The sequence below is a fragment of the Cupressus sempervirens genome, chromosome 1, assembly GCF_028749045.1.
Source record: "Cupressus sempervirens isolate cs-2001-9-10 chromosome 1, ASM2874904v1, whole genome shotgun sequence".
Taxonomy (NCBI): domain Eukaryota; kingdom Viridiplantae; phylum Streptophyta; class Pinopsida; order Cupressales; family Cupressaceae; genus Cupressus; species Cupressus sempervirens.
The window spans coordinates 230903877-230919945 of NC_143118.1; positions in this window are offsets into that span (position 1 = coordinate 230903877).

Consider the following 16069-nt stretch of genomic DNA (forward strand, 5'->3'; position numbering starts at 1 on the left):
TTGGCCAAAACTTCGGTAAAAGGTTGAAGACCACTTGTATCTATTGGTTCAACTCTTGATGATGATGCTGTGGGAAAAATAGGGCTTGTGTCTTCAAAAGGAAACTCAACTTCTTCTTCTTCTTCAATTTCTTCATTCAAATTAATAGACTACTGTGGAAGAAATCTGCCATATACATCTCGTCTTCTTCCTCTTTGATTCATGCAATTAAACTTTTCACACTAGTGAAAGAAGCTTCAAAACTAGAAATTCTAAAAAAAACTTTATCTAAGAACTATGACTCAAAAATGCTCCTATCTTGACACCATCCTCGAAAATGGCACCAAAAATGGTCCTCCTCAAAATAGGTGTATCGTAGTCATGCTTTGGGCCATGCTTAGGAATAATATATTCAAACTAAGGACTATTTTTCCCACTATGATGTGCATTTAATCTTGTCAACCCAGGGCCACATACTTGAAATGGTTGACACAGTATGTGCACTAGGTCTCTTAATGAGTCACTAAGCTTATGTTGCTAAATAGTAAAATGCAAGGAAAAGAACTTACACTATTGTTGTAGGAAACTAACAGACTTAACTCTATGAATACTAGAAATACAATGAAAGGCTAACAAATATTCCAACTCAGTTCATCCACTATAACTATTCTCTAATATGCTATAGGAATATTCATGAAGTGTGATACTACAGGAAAGAACTTACAACTTCTACTTACAATACTAAGAATGCTTGGAAATAAATCTATACTAACCTAATCTAATCCACCTTTCAAGGGTCCCCCCTTGGTTGGCTTCAACTAAACTTCTAACACAGAATAGAAGCCAAAAACTATTTCATTACATGGGAATAATACATAGAAACTATAAAAACACAATTGTAAAAGTTAATAGTCTATTCTCATAAACTCTTTCTTCTAATTGGCTAAACTAACACACTTGGGAAAATTCCTGTATATAGGAGATTGACACTTATTCCCATTGCAAAAAAGTAAATAACCTAGCTATAAATCCATAGGAGAGAAAGAAGAAAAATAGAAACTCAATGCGAGAAGAAGAGATAACAGCTTAAGGCAAGAATAATAAAGTCTAAGCATCTTCTCACCATAGGAATAAATGTAGAGAATGCAATAAGTCTTGATAACTCATCCATACTTGCTACCATGTCCTTTGGAATCATTACAACTTTCCTTCATCGTGGCTACACCTTAGCATTATTTTCTCCTTGAATGTTGTTGGCATTCATCTTTGAATTCTTCCAATCATCTTTCAACTTCATTGCTAATAGGTTAGTTATAATACAAAGATAATTGCAAATAAGCATTTTCAAATTAAATTCAAATATAAGAACACACATTTTGATAATTATATGAAATACTACATAATATATATAATACTAGCAAAAGATGGCATAGTATCTATCCATAGGTTTATCATAGGTTTTAGTAAACATAGGTCCACAAATGTTTTGACAAAAATAAAATAGAGTATCAACAAAGTGTTTCAAAACTATCATGAAATAAATGCAATATTTGGCCTTGTCACACCTATTTATAGGAATTTGGAAGGGCTCAATATAAAAATTATATGCTAATCTTTAAGGGAAAACAACTAATTTACCAATAATATATTATCAGGTGCATCAACAAGGCTCAAATGATGTACAAATGAATTGCATTGGACTATTATGGCTTAATCCATGATTCCATGCAATGTCAAGGTTGATTCCAATGGATTTGAACTTTGAAAGAAATCTCAAGATTTCTATGCACCATGCTGGATGCTTAATAATGTAGATTTATTTCCCATTGTATAAAGAAAATATCAATAGTTCATCTCAATGCTTGAAGCCTATTGATGTACACCATCATTTATTATTAAGAATGGTGAAGTTTACACCAATCACATCACAATACAACTACATGTGTCCTTGTGATGCATGATTGTTAATTCTACAAATGCAACCAGTTGAGATAAAGTTAACTTTGAAGGTGGCAACCTAGAAGCATAAAAAGAAATTAATAAATGAGAAAATTGGAAAAAAAATTCCTTTACGTATTGTTTTCCTAGTAGTGGTAATTGTAGCAGCTTCTTTAGTGGCAAGAGCACTTTGAACTTGCAATCCACACTTCACCAGTTTAATTGGGCATGCTAGAATTGACACAACAACACCCACCTCTGCTCCAAAAATTACCTATTGTTCCACAAAAAGGGGAACCCCAGGTGCTATTCTGATTAAGGCTTCCATCCATCCTCTTGTAGTAAAGAGAACTACATTCAATGCTGCTACTGTAGCTAATGGAGCTCCCATTCCTTTGTATAGGCCTTGAGGGCCCTCTGATTTAATTTTCTTTTTTACATAATATGATCACTAGAGAGAGGTAGGAAACCCTGTACCATGATGATAAATTCCAATTTTCATCAAGTATCCTCTTTCTTGTCTATAGAGGTTCTTTTCATTGAAAATGGTTGCACATAGCATAATCAAAATTACAACATGATAAGCTTAAATCACAATCATAATGACCATTACAGTGAAAGTAGCAATTGAGAAATTACTCATATCATGACAAACCATAGTTATTTATCACTAATGACAACATTAGAATGATCTAAAATAGATATCAAGATGAGACCTTTGGGCTAAAAGTTGCTCCTTTTACTAATGTTAAGTAGCTTTTGTAATTTTAGACAGTTACATAGATTAGACATTCTTGTAGGATGCCACCTACTTGCTCCTAAAGTTGCTATACTTGAACTACTATTGGGAAACATAAGCTACTTCCCTCTAATCTCATCATAATTTTCTCTTTCCTATAATAAAGCTTACTAGCATAAAAGGATGTAAGCCAACAAGTTATGCTAAGCTAGTTGGAGGTTTCTAAATCATTGTGTTCATTCTCTTAATCTTTTACTTACCATGTTAGCATCTTTATAATTCTAATGTATCTAGTGCCTATTGCTTTGGAAAATCATTTTATTTGCTTTGAACAAATTCTTATTCCTCAGTTGTTTAATGGTGCATAGGTGAGCTTTCACTTGACTATACAAGGTCTTACATTCATTCCTACATTGACTAGAATGCCAAGAATAACCCCTAGTACTATGAAATTATTCAATCATTTTTGTATGTTACCAACAAGGTGAAGCTACAATAAATTTACATGATCTCTACACATGGGTCAACTGAACTAGAACATATCTCTTTTATTATGTATATAAATTTTTTAAATAAAATAAAACTCAATAGGAAAAATAATTTAAAACCTAATTTTTTTCCCTCAAATTTGATAAATAAATCCAAGATCTTCCCTTTTGGTCTATGGTTCTCTCTCATTGTCTCACTTTTGAAGAAAAGTGGAACAACCTTCAAAATAATGTTCACTTGGAAGCAAAAATGTTGTTTTACTCACTCGTGTTTTTTAAATGAGGAAAAACAAAAATGCCTCTAAGATTATAAGATTAGGTTCAATTATTGTCCTCTGTTTTGGATATTTGTTCTTCCTTTGGCTCTTCTTCTTGGTCTAATTCAGTGACCGTTCCTTCTCCAACTACTTGAACCTCTATCTCAATAGGTTCCTCAAAATCTTTATCCTCTTTACTATCATGTTTTTTCTCAGCTTCTTCCTGTGCCTGTTGCCTTATCAATTCCTATAGTCTTTTTCCTCTTTCTTCATTCTTTTTTAGCCTTCATCACTTCTATCACATTTATTTTGAATGCTTTCCTTCTTTACCTTAATAGCCTTGCATGTTGAAATGGACTCTTGTTTAATTAAAATACCATTAGCCCCATCCATAAGGCTCCTATCATCAAAAATTTTCTCTCATTTTCTAGTAGTGGATCCCTTGTAACAACACTGGCATTCCCCTGAAGAATAGCTTGAGCACCATCATATCCATGAGGTGTATCACTAGCCTTGGAATTTTGGTTAAAACTAGAAGTAGATGGTCTTGAAGAGAAAATAGAGCTATTCAGCCAATTAGGAACTCCTTTCACTTTTCCAGCTCCTTGATTTTATCAGTGGCCATTACTTCATGCCCTAGTGGATAAATTAGTCCCACAATTAGGACATTATTATCTTATTTTTCTTCTAGTTTGACATAGTGATATGGATCATATGTGTCCCACCAATTGGCTCTTCTATCACACTCAAATTTATCATTCTACCATTAAAATAAGAGAGTTTTCGAATTTCATTCGAGGAGTAAATCTTAATAAGGTTTTCAGTACCTATTTGTAGAATGAAATAAGTAGTAAAGTAATGCTTTTATTCCAACTTAACCAATCCCTTGGGAACTTTCAATCCAATAACATAGGTCTTGTTTGGTCATTGGCAAGCATGAACTGTCAAGTTGTGATTCAAAGGAGAATACTACATAATATATAATACTAGAAAAAGATGGTATAGTATCTACCCATAGGTTTATCATAGGTTTCGATAGACATAGGTCCAAAAATGTTTTGACAAAAATAAAATAGAGTATCAACAAAGTGTTTTAAAACTATCATGAAATAAAGGCAATATTTGGCCTCATCAGAAGGTGTGGACTACTATCTGATAGCCCCTATTTTTGCAAAGCTAAATTTTCACAAGAAAAATTGTTGTGATGATAGGGTTCATGTTTTATTTGTTTTTATTTTCAGAGGATGACTGTAACATAATTATTTTTTCCATAATCTAGTATAAAATTCCCTTGCCCTAAAGTGAAAAATGATGCCCTAAGATTGTGTTTTCAACTTTCTCACAAATTTTTTCATAAAAATCACAATCTAGCCCTTACCCTAGGTTTTATATCTAAGTGAGAGATTGTTTGTCTTTTATTTTCTTCCCTTACGATTTTAAAATTAAAGGGGTTGTCAAGTGGTCATAGGGTTAAATTTTGAGTCTCTAGATCTTATGATTTCTTTTTGTCATACTATTATAAGTGCCAATAAAAGGGTTTCTAAACCAAGGTGTAAGATGTTATGACAGACGAGCAATCAAAGGATTGCAGAGGTAGAAAAGAAGGGTCACAATCTTACGATAACTAGTTTATCGTAGGATTGTAGGAGTGTGAAATATAAAGAGGCAACTAAGGTTCTCTGATGTAATGATAAGGCCCCAGTTGTAGGATTGTGGGAAAATTTTTTGAGGTGTCTAATGGCATGGTAAAGGGATGATTGTAAGATTGTATCAGTTAGTTTGATAAAGAAACATGAGGCTAGGTGATGAAATAGAAATATTTTTTGTGATGTCCACATAGCTGGTCATCCCCTCTGATCTTATGATAAATAGTAGATCATAAAATCTCAAAAGAAGTTTCAAGACTTTACGATGCTATGAAGAAATGGGTATTGTAAGGTCATAAGGAAGAAGTTTTAAGCTTATGACGCAATGGGGGGCTTATGATTGTAATATCATAAGGTAAAAAATGACAAAGCAAGGTGGCAGTTCAATGTCAAAAAAGTGACATGTGTCCTATCCCAATTGGTTAATGATGCAATGTATACAAGGTGGATGCCAAGTTGGACCAGTGGGGCCAAAAGCTTATTTTGCATAAGTTCATTTTAATATAGCATATTGCAATCTCCAATCTTAAAATAAACAATATATCATAAGACCTCAAGGGCAGAGATAAAGTGTTATGATGCTATGAGGCCAATGTGTCATGAGATTGTAAAGTTGAAAGATAATGTCGACAATGCTACGATGGAAAAGGGTAATGGTTTCTCATAGTATTGTAATGGTTTGAAGGGTAACTACCAAAGTTATGAAATGATAGATAAAATGCACTCATAAGATCATGAGGCAAAGTAAATTGAAATAAGATGATATGATATTTAGTGTAAATCACCTGTCGTAAGATTGTAAAGAATTTAAATGGTAACCTCCAATTTCACATTACCTAGTATGTCATGGAATTGTAATGGCTTTTCTCAAGCTTTACAATTGTGTGATAAGGGTTTGATTTCAAGGTAGCATAAGATTGTAGATCCTCTCTTTCCATCATAAGATAATATGAGAAATCTTTTTCTTTAGTAACAAGTGTAAGATCATAGAACATTTCTTCCTTGCGCAAGATGTTATGATGGGTTTAATTTATTAGTCAATTGTAAGATTATAAACCCTAGTTTTGACTTGAAAATGTGTTTTTCACTTTTCTAAGCTGGAAATGACAAGCCACTTTCAACCAATAAGATTTAAGACATGTAAAAAGTGTAATGCTAGATAGTAATGGCAACGCTCCCCTCAGGTGATAGAAGAAATCAATTTTAAGGCTCAAGCATTTTGAAATCAATCTAAAAGGAACATTGATATTGTACACTAAATTATAAAGACATTCTATTGATGAATTACAGTTTACCATTTGCAAAGTGAAGAGAATTCAAGCAATTGTAGAGTTTTTAGTGCATGTAGATTATTGCTTTCAGTGCTTGAGTATAGTTTTTCCCACTTTCCATCATTACAATTGGTATGTATGATGAGGAGGTTGAAGAGATTCATGAATCAAACATGGATGTCACAAAGACCTCAACTTCCAAGGGAGGGAAAACAAGAGAGAGGAAGCCTAATCAGTTTTTTGAAGTGTGGATAAAGTTGTTCCCAGGATCCTCAAATGCAAATACAATAGATGGTCATGCTTTTGTCGATCCTATGCATTATGTAGAGATGCTACATGCTATGGAGTCATAGGTTTTGATATTTTTAAATATTTCTACCATAATAGAGAGAGGAAGATCCCTATTTGTAACCCTTGGAAGAAGAATCTGTCAAAGTTAATCTTTCTAGAGGTCTTTGTGGCTGTTGATTTAGTGAAGGCCCTATTAAATCATATAACTTGGAGACTAAGTCATTCCATAGGTGGGCTAGAATTGTTCTATGCATGCTGGATTGTACCTCTTTTAATGATGCATTTTGTTGGATGTTGCTATGAGAAAGCCAGTAGACCTGGTTGACCTACAAAAGAAATTTAAAAGAAACATCAAGGCATACACAAGGAATTCAATGCTAAAACATATTCATATGGACTTAAAGAGTGTGGGTGATTACCCTAATAAAGTTGATAAAATGATGCCTTTGGAAAAATTTAAGAATTATTTTGTGAAAATAGTATATGGTGTCCACAAAGTGGTGTTCAAAGATGGAACATACATGGTGTATGGAGCTAGATTTATTGTTGCCAAAGATGTGCAAGACTCCTACCATGGTGGAGAATATGATTATGTAGAGTATAATTTGGAGGTGATGAAGGAGAAAATTTCACTGGTCCAAAATGGGGAGATGGAATATTTCAAATTGTACCATTACTCACTACTGATGCACCTAATCCTATACAAGAGCATGGGTTACATAAGCCCATATTTCATTGATCACACCTCTGATGCAAATGGAGAGGTGCCAGTTCAACTATGGACATGGGTATGGGATAGTTCCTATCATTACTTTGATTCTATCTCATTTTAAAATTATTTTAGTGCTATCATAATGAAAATGCTAGACGCAAGTTACTTTAGGGCACTTAAAATTTTGAAGAGTCTCTTGAGACCAACCCTATTCCCTGAGGGTAAAAGATCAAATCAAAATTGGGAGGATATTTTCCTATTCCCAACTTTTTCCCTAATGAGAGTATATATTTGTCCCTAACCACCCCACATATTTCCAAAATTTATTCCCCCTAGGTTGGGTATTATAAAATTCATGTGGCAACTGTTTATAGTAAATAGAGAGTATTTGCAACCTAAGGTGCACAAAGGAACATTCCTGTGTAGGTTTTTTAAGGTGGGGGACTTTTCAATTAGAAATGAATCCCTAGGCCAAATTTATTCTTTCCTCCACTATTATAATCTATCAACTGGCCCATATAGGATGTATGATCCTAATAACTAGATGAGGAATGCCCTCAAGGAAATTAGAAACTATGTGCTACCTAATACTAAAGAATTTCCCCATGAAGACCTCATTCAAAATATTGTTGCTGAAGGGGAGACAACTAATAAGCTGTCCAAGATTGATGATTTTCTAAGGGTAGAAAGGGAAATGAAAAGAGTATATCCCAATTTTAAGGGATTTTATATGGATATCCCTTATCCTTATAGGATTAGGAAGATGGTCACTGACCATTCTAAAATTATGGCCCAAATCCCAGAAGGACCCATTGGAGAAGAAGAAAGGGTATGTCTTGATAGCCTTGAACCTAATGTGACTCCAAAAGAGGAAGACGAAGAAGAAGAGCTTGCTGAGGCATCATGGGTCACTAAGGGAAACAAGAGGAAAAATATTTCTCACATACTCGAGATAGTAAAATAGATGACATTGTAGATCTGACCTAGTGGAAGTTAGTACTTAGCTAACTTAAGACAAATTTACATCCAAGATAGAGTCACTGCAATTGAGAACACTTTGACTGAATTGGAACTAGTAGTAACAAGGCTAGATGATAGGATCATCCAAGCCTAACAATTCGTAGAAGATGATGAATCCCCAGCTAAGTTTAAAAGATTTTTATACAAAATCAAATAGAGTGAACTAGTCTTGAAGATGAAACTAGATGAATCGAACTAAAAATTAGTAGGATTTGGTTGAGAAATTGCATGCCTATGATCCTAAAAGTGAGATAATGAATCTAGAGGAGGCAAGGAATCTAATGTAGAGAAGTGGAATGCTACTGGTGCTTGGTTGGGATTTGAAACAAGCTTTTATGCTTGACCAAATTACAAGACAAGAGAGTTCCATTTCATATGAGGCATATGGAGTTGATGGTTTGTAGAGAGGAACCAATTTCAATATTGACACTAAGTCTCTAGTAGTGTGGAGCATAGCTCCATCATCAAAAAAGCCCAAGCTAATGAATGTGTAGGGCATAGAGTAGGGTAATATCATGGTGTGGACCTTAGATGGAACCTCTGAGACAAAAATTTCCAAGGCCTTAAAACATTTCTCATTGATGAATAAGGCAAAGGTAGAGGAACTAGAGACAAGACTAACCAAGTCTATCAATGATTACATTGATGTGAGGAAGCTCTACCAAGATGAGCTTAGGAAGAGCCATGTTTACAAAGAAAATATTGAAGAGCTTGAGGCTAAGATCCATATGCTAGAGGCTGAAGTTGCATCTCTTAGAGAGGGACTATCCAATGCTAAGCAAGTTGCCATTAAAGATCAGGTAGGGAAAAAAGTGTTCAAAAACAGCCAGCCAAGGTCACATAAGAGTTGACTACATAGAGGGGTGAATAGGATACAAAGGATACAATAGAGCATGAAAGGGTGAGTATTGTTACTCCACCAAATTAGCAAGGAGATGATGTAAGGACATATATCCTTAAAAATATGACAAGCCAAATGGTTGAAACTCTAAAGAGTATATCACAATAGGCTCATACTTTTTATGTTGCTTTTCAAAGTGCTGAGCAATTTTGTAATGAAGCACTTTCATGGCTATCACCGACATTCAATTTGTGGGGCCATATACTCAGAGAGGCTTATCATATTGATGGCTAAAAAGCTAGATTTTCTTGATAAGATAATTACAGTGAAGGAGGGCTTAGAAATAGTTAAAGAGCTAATTGGCTTCTTCACTAGGAAATTGCAATTCATATAAGGGAATTGAAAGTTCTATCTCAAGGAATTTAGCCCTGAATACCACCAATTTTGGATGCCACTAATATAGTGAGGGATTGGAAGGAATGGTATGATTCCTTTGGTGTCATTTTGACTCAAGAGGCCACAGTGGCAACTTTGAAAGGCACTAATGATGCCCCTTTTAATAAATTAATTGACTCCTTGTTTAGAGTAGAGTTAGAATTGAACAAATTTTTAGTTGAGTCTAAAGTTATCACAAATGGTGGGTGGACTAAAGCCACTAAGGACCTAGAAGAGATTAAAACCATAGCGAGGCCCACCAAAAAAGAGATATATGTAAGGGAAGCAGTGGGTTAGATAAAGGCTTTGCTAATGGGGAGTAGCTGAAAAAAGTTTTGGTTTAAAGGCAACAAGATATTTAGATAGGATCTGATATGATAAGTAATATATTAAGTGCAAATCTCTCGCAAATATTTTGATTTTGAAACTTTATAAGGAAGTTAAAGAAGTTGAAGATAGTAGAAGACAAAGGGGAGTAAAGTCAAAGTGCATGACATAAATTTTCACTTGCTGAATTTTTAAAGTACTCCCTCTTTTGGCTCAAACACTAAGGAATGTCTTGTATAACTTTTTGGGCATGTCTTGCCACCTTTTGTATCCATTCAAGTTTTGACATGTGTCCTCCTCCTATCTATAGCTTTTTGCAATCCTATATAAGGATTTCTAGGATGTGGAGTTGAGGTTGGAAGTTTGTATAATTTTCAGTCTTATGTTATTCTACAGTCTATCTAGTTTTTGTAATTGTATGAATGTGTTTGGTCTTGTATACTTGGGAATACAATGAATATGAATGATCAAATTTCCAAGTTTTGAGTTATACTATGAGTCTATATTAGTATTTTGTTCATTTTCAAAGAAAATAATACAAAAAGAAATTTCTACATATCTGTGTATCTAAATTTTGCCTCCTCCCTTGCATATCTGTTATCTTGAGATTGAAATGAGCAATGTTCATTTAGTTTAATACAATTCAGATAAGTTGTATATCTCTTATTGATTGCTTTTAGTTCAAAGAATTAAGTAATAGCATTCAATAAGTGGTAGGGTTTTGGGTATATAAAGAGGATATGATAAGAATGAGATTCAGAGTCCACTGTTGATAAATTTAATTGCAAGTAATTTGAATAGGTCTAAAGATCACTAGTTTGACTCTATATAACAATGGATAAAGCACTGATCAATAAATTTCAATTGCAAGTTGATGGTTTATACAGTTGCAATATATATATATATATATATCAAAATCAATTTACCATTTTATGTAATGAAGAACTAAAGCTACTGGTTGTTACTTATTTGCATCTACCTTTTGGTTATAGTTAGCTGGTGTGATCAGGACATTTATAAGAAAATTATAGAAGAACATTGACCATTTTTTGCTATAGGGGATAATCTTGAAGAGAATAATATCATAAAATTTGTCATATCAATCCCTGAGATTTTCCCACCTTGGCCCTACAAAGCCTAAAGTGAAGGGAGTTCTAATAACTTTGTTGAAGTTGGCCCAGAACTAAGATCTAACCCTATTGAATATAGGATTTAGCTGATCCTTAGGCTTGTCCCTAACTTATGCTTCTTGGTATTGGGTTTAAATCTACCTAATATGTTCCTTACCAAAAATAACTCCAACACTATCTTCTTAGATGCACTAAAGAAAAATTCAAGTTTCCAAAACCAATAATAGACGATGATGGACAATCTTATCCAACTGATTCATTTTTTATTGAAGGTACACATTATAAACAAGAAAATATTGAAAAAAATGGAGTTCAATCTATTGAATACATGCATGAAAATAAATTTCTACATTACAATCACTTTGTCATTTGAACAAAACAAGAATTTAATACAGTGCTAAGTGGAGGACATGGCAAACAAAAGCGGAAGTTTCCTATTTGTTGGCCCTCAAAATTGAAGGCTCGATTTTGAGCACTATTGGGAAATTAGGCCCCTTAAACACTTTTTTATGAGTTTGTACTTGGCTATCAGTTTGAGGCCTAAGAGGTGTTTAATGCTTCTAGCACCTTTCACTCAGTGCACTTGCATGTTCCATGAAGTTAAATTTCCATTTCGAGCCATTTCGTGAAGTCCCATTTTGAGCAATTGTCAATTCTGCATTTTCACCTAAGTGTCAAACAATGACAAGAGGCTATGTTTGCCATTGAATATCTCACACCCAAAAATGTTTCATGACTTACCACTTTGCGAATGTCTAGAGTCCATATCTAAGAACCTATGTTTCAAATTTCAAGTTGTTTTGTGTCTGTTTGACTAGGTTTTGAATCCCTCAAAGTTGGTCGGTTACTATTGTAATGCATTTGCAATTTGCACATAATTCTGGGAATCCCTGTTTGACATGTTGTAACTTTTGACTAGTTGACCCAAATACTTTCCTTTTTCTTTGCATTCTAGATGCCAGAGACTTGTTATGTTTCATGTTTTAGCTTATGATGATTCCGTTTGATCAGTTTTCAAATGCAATTCCAAACACAATTTCTAAAGTTTTAATGGTGTCAACATTTGTAGATTTGTTAGGACCCTTGTTCAAGATGTTATAACTTGAAATCCGTAATAGGTGAGATCAAAGGGATTGTACCCCTATGTTGTCCTCCAAAAATACTCTGAGTGAGCCAGTTTGCAAGTCATGATGAATCCATTTGCATACTTTTTCAGGTCAATTCCATTTGCAAAAATTGATTTCCTTCCAATCTTTCCAATCTGCAATTTTTGAGTAGCCCACTTTGGCCGCTTGCCATTTGCGTCCAGTGATTTTTCATGAGCCCAAATTGTAGATTTATAATGTCCTCATGACAAAGAACTAATGTCCTAGTTTTTGTCTTCCTAAGTGTCAGTTTGTCCAGTTTTCAAAGCTAAATTCGAACCTAGTTTATTACTTTCTGACTTGTTTACTTGCAGGTAATTCTAAGAAGCCAACTTTGACAACGAAAATCTTTTGATCCTAAATTCATCATGTGATGAGATTCGATAGGGGGCAAGAATGCAGAGCAAAGAATTAGTGGGTCAGATTCAAGAGCTCGATCAGGTGTTTGGGTCATTTTTTAAGGCCAGTCAACAGACCTCCTGGCATAAAAGTGACAGTTTGCATAATGATGTCAAATGAGTTTTCAAAATTGATTTCAATGGTCGAACCTAATTCTAATTAATATGATGGGTTTAATGTATCAATTTGGAATGTCAGGTGTTTTAAAATGAAACAAATTTAGCCGGACCCACTTTGGGGCCCGACTGATTTCGTCAAGTTGATAAATGATGGGGATGGAAATTGCTAAAATATTTTAAAATTGTTTTGATGTGTGGAATTATGATTTTGAAGTTGAAGTTACATGCAAAGAAGGAATTTTCAAGTGAGAGTTATGAAGCTGCAGACAAAAGAGGAAGATGGTATTCCTTTAATGGAGCATGTTTTCAATAGAAGCATCATTGTCTTTGATACTGCAAACATGTATGGACCTTTCTCAAATGAGGTTCTAGTTGACAAGGCTTTGAAAGACTACCTCAGGAGAAAGTTCAACTTGCTACAAAGTTTGGCAACATCAGAAGTGTTAAGAGTACAATTCACCTTTTGAACTTCAATATTCAGAATGTGAAAAGCTAGAGGATATAATTGAAGCCAAGCAACTTGTCTTCCTTGAAGTTGGAGCTTTTGCAATAGTCATGGACACTTGAAACATATCATAGAATTATAAGATCATTGGTTATTGAATTTTTTGAGAAACACAAATAATTGTAAAGTTTGAACCATACGTCAAATGCTATATTCAAATAAGAAGTCATTCAATGATTGTTACCCATACATATAAAAAAGAAAGAGATTGTGGAATACATGGCTAGCAGGCACATTAAAAAGAGCAATGAAGATGTGGGAAAGAGCAACCAGGAAAGCCCACATGTTTAAAGGTAGAGGCATCTATAGCAATTAAGAACCCACACATTTCAAAGCAGCCCCTCACGCATTGAAAAATGAAGACATCTTTCTAAAGAAACTCCCCGCCATTAAAAAGTCCAAGCCGCAGGTAAAGGGGGTAGAGAGAACTCACGCAACGAAAAGGATGTTGTTGCCCAAAACAAAAGAAGCCCCACGTAGAAAAAGGAAAGGGTAGAGAAAATTAAAAAAAATAGAGCACCCCTATCACGATAAATGAGAAAGGAGGCGTGATGCTTTATTCTTCTCCCAACTCATTGCCATACTGGGCCTGGTCATTCCTTGGTCTCTCCTATTAGTACATAAAGAGTCCTTGCACCACTTTCGAGTCAAGGTCATTTAAAGTGCAGATAGTCTTTGCTACAGATCTGATATCAATGGGCAACATAGGCGATGCCAAAGTGGGGGCAAATTTACCTAACAATAGTAGTAGGTCATCTTGTTGCCCCACAGTTAATTCAAACACACTGCCCTTTCATACATTTCAAGGGAGCAACCAACATTTTTCAAAATAAGCTCTAATGTAAAAGACAAGAGTAATAGGAAGATTCAAGCATAGCAGAGAGCCCTTGTATTCAAAGAACCCTATGTTGATGAAAGAAAGTGCGACATAGAATAGGGAGTCTGAGTAGTTAAAAGAAGCATCCATGCCATGATCAAGAGGAGCCGACTAATAATAAGAATCAAAGCACATGCAAGGTAGCAGTCTTAGCATATAAAAAAAGGACCCTGCACATCAAAAAGAGCATGCTCCATAATAAAATAAGGGGCCCAAATGTGCATAAAGAGAAGCCACATGAGTCACAGAGAGAAGGCAGTGGTTTCAAATAGGGGAGGCATGGAGAACAGAAACAAGTAGTAGCATTGGAGGTGGATGCTAGTAGAAAATAAAGCCTCACATTATAGTAGATTCTCACGCATTGTAAGAACAGGTAGATGCGATGAAATGGAAAAATAATGAAAGCTGCCAGTTAAACAAAAGGACTCCAAACAATAAAGGAACACATGCAGAGTAGAGGAATGGTGGCAATATAAATGGTAAAGGCCACGTTTTAAAGAAAAAACCAAATGAAGGGGTGTCGCCATGGTAGAGGTGCAAAACACAGGAGCAGAAGCATTAAGACTTTTTGTCCCACATGCTTTGCATGGGCAGATTCTGATATCTTTATAAGGATTCGCACTCCAGCCTTAAGTGTCTTCAAGACAAGCCTTTTCAAAGGCATGCAATGTGCTTGTGGTGGGACCTGGCCCGATGATGTTAGCTGAAGAATTAAATACAAAATTTTGAACTGAAGCATGCAAGAGCTGATGTGGCAGGAGGTGAACACGATCACACCATGTGGTGGTTCGAATGGTGGGTGCATGTTCGCAAATTCAAGATGCTCACTAGTTAAGCAATGCGGGCATGTGGGAATAAGACATGTGGCGGTGGGTCTCAATTTTTGATGAGGTGGTGCCAGACAGAAGATCAAACGTTGGAGCCTCTAGATTGTGCCACGTGTCTAGATCGACAGTGGGTGCATGCCCGCTTCTCAAAGTTGCTTGACTATTAAGAAATGCAGGCATGTGGGTGATCAACACATGCTAGTGTGGGTCCGGCTGGTGATGCAGTGGCAGGTTCGATCAGTGTACCTAATTAGCCTAATGATGTGGCAACAATCTAGCCAGTAAAAGCATGCCACGTGGTAGTCTGGGTGGTGCCTAGTGGGCCCAATGAGGAAGGAAGAAAAAATTTGATGAATATATGGCCACGTACATGAATGTTTTAAATTCAAAAGTTACTTTACTAAAGTGCAGACTTCAGGTTTTATAGAAAGGGGGGACTATTTTTCAAACTGTGATTCTGGGGGTTTTCGAGAGGCTAATATAGTGATGTTATATATTGCTAGAATCGAGAGAAGACGATATTTCCAATTTTGAGGTTAGTTTTTGCATAAGAAGTAGTGTGTTCAAGTTATTCAGGGTTTTCTCTTAGATTCCTATTTTGCAACTGCATTCAGGTATCGAAGTTTAGAACTATTTTCTAGTAAAGTAGTGACCTCAATGTGGGTAAAAGATAGGGAAATGTAGTTGGGGTCAAATTGGGTTACTTTCAAATTAGTTAAATTTTGATTCCTTCAACATTTCATGAAGATATTAGATATTTTGGCAAGCAAAAGGGTTTTCATCATTGAATAGAAGATATTTTCAATTTTTTTGCAAAGTAATGATGAAAACAGAAATCAGATCAAAATGGTAGAGAGAAGAGAGAGGTTATTTAGATGCAAGGAGTGAATTTCAAGTGGATAGGTGTCACTTTGAGATCAGATTTGGGAATTCATTTGGTCTATATCTTACTTTCTTTCTTTCATGGAAGGGTTGACAGTTTTCTCTGGGTAATACTAGCAGGGTTCCAACATTTTACTGTGATTTCACCTTCATTTTTCAGCAAATCTCTCTTGTATGAACATCATTAGGAAGGATAATATAGATAGTTTAGATCTGTTACATGTTTTCATGTTTTCATTTC